Consider the following 2,076-nt stretch of genomic DNA (forward strand, 5'->3'; position numbering starts at 1 on the left):
CCAGAGGAACAGATGTTTCCTTTCAAGTCCAGAGACGACAGGCAGGCAGGCAGGAAGTTTCCTGTTACTAGGTCTTTCTGTTCTGGCCTTCAACTGATTGGGCGAGGCCCACGCTGGGAGGGCAATCTGATGTCCTCAGTCTGACTCCAACGTTATTCTCATTCAGACACATGCTCACAGACACCCCAGAATAATGTATGGCCAAATATCAGTGTGTCCTGGGGCCCAGTCAAATAGAAACAAAAAGACCACAACGACTTCCACACCATGTTCTCAGGAGTCCACTGCCTTAATCTGTTCTGTTTTCTCATTTTAAATCTGAGCTAAAATTGGCTTGCAACACTATGTTTTAGGGGTGAAGGAGCACACCCCTTTAAATATATGCTACCACATCATGCCCACAGCGGCCAGAGGAAACTTTTCAGATATCCATGCCAGTCTGGGTAAGCTTAAGGCCCCACGGCTAAATCCAGCCTGCTAGAAGTTTCCGTAGAGCCCACAGACTGAGAATAGTTTTTCAAATGGTTGGGGTAAGGGGAGGAACAGTGAAGGAGAAACTACATGAAATTCAAGTTCTAACATCCAAAGTTTCTTGCAACACATACACCTGTTTTCAAAGCTTCATCTTCATCCCCACCTGCAGAGGGCCATAGCGGCCCAGAGCCTCTGTGGCCACATTCACACTCTGGCCTTGGAGAGCAGCGTCTGACCCTGACTGTGGTCTCAGAGCCCGCCATGTCCCTCACCCCCACTCCGAGTGAGAGCCAAGGTCTCGGCTTCTGGTTGGGCCGAGGCGACTTGGCCTGCTGCCCTCCTGGGAGGCCTCTGCCTCGGGGTTCCCCGCAGGCTGTTTTCTGTGCCCCCCCCTTGTCCCCAGACTCTTCCCCTGCACCAACGCCCCTCCCTCCCCTCTGCTACTATCACGGCAGAGGATAGTAGCCCCAGGATCTGGGACTTCTCTTCAATAACTGTTTAATGAGTGGGTTGGACAGCGCCCTCCGGGGTGGGGGTACCTATGTGACTGTCCACCCCGCGGTACTTCTGGGGTACCTCCCTCCCTGCCCCAGTCAACCCCAGCCTGGGCCAACGAGGCCCTGGGAGTCGTCTCCAGTGGCCACAGCCGCCGCTGCCCTGGGACCTGAGCACCTTTCACCGTCCCAGATTCGCCCTCTTGCCTTCCGGGCCGGGACCAGCCCCAGCCGCTGGCCCGGGAGCCCTGGGGCGCTGCTGCTCTCGGGAGGAAGTCTCCCCCTGCTGCCTCCACCCAGAAGCCGGGTCTGGGGCCCCAGACTGAAGCCGAAGTGCGCAGCTGGCTCCCCGAAGCTTGGGTCCCACCTGAGAAGGGGAATCGAGCCCTGCTGTGGTGGGCGCCCAGGTGGCCATTTCCCCTTCACCCGCTTCAAATCCAAGCTGGAGCCCTGCCCTGAATCGCGGAGGAGGTGTGTGGCGGGTGGTGGGCAGGCAGCTGGGTGCCTCTCATTACAGCAGCTTGTTCTCGCTTTTCTTTTAAAGGTTGATTTATTTATGCACACAGAACTGGGGTACAGGCATGAGGTGCAGGGATGGTGAGAGGATTCACCCGAGACACAGTGGGGAGCAGAACAGGCAGATCGACAAAGTACACTGCTGAGGGAGCAGAGGGCGGTCAGGAGAGGTCTGCCGCGCCATGTGGGTCAGCTCCGGGGTGGGGATCAAACTCGCACTGAAGTGGCTCCTGCTAGCTTGCAGTGCTGCGCTTTAACCCATTGTTATCACTTTTATATGTATATATATTTTTAATTATTACAAAAGTTTATTTTTACATCATTTTGCACTTTTTTTTTTCCATCTCGATTGTAATCCCTGCGGGTTTCCCATCACCAAATCACCCGTTTTTGTTTTTTTTTTTAAGATTTGTTTATTTATGTGGACAAAACTGATGTCGTCTTTTGATTTTGGGGTCCTTGGGTTCACCAGAGCTTCCCTTTTAGCGGTACACAGCGAGATTCTCCACGAGACAGAGACTCAGTTATATTTAAAGAGGTTTATTAGAGGCCCTCCCTGGTGGCGCAGTGGGTTAAAGCACAGCACTGAGAA

The sequence above is a fragment of the Condylura cristata genome, unplaced genomic scaffold (assembly GCF_000260355.1).
Source record: "Condylura cristata isolate star-nosed mole 26May11 unplaced genomic scaffold, ConCri1.0 scaffold00029, whole genome shotgun sequence".
Taxonomy (NCBI): Eukaryota; Metazoa; Chordata; class Mammalia; order Eulipotyphla; family Talpidae; genus Condylura; species Condylura cristata.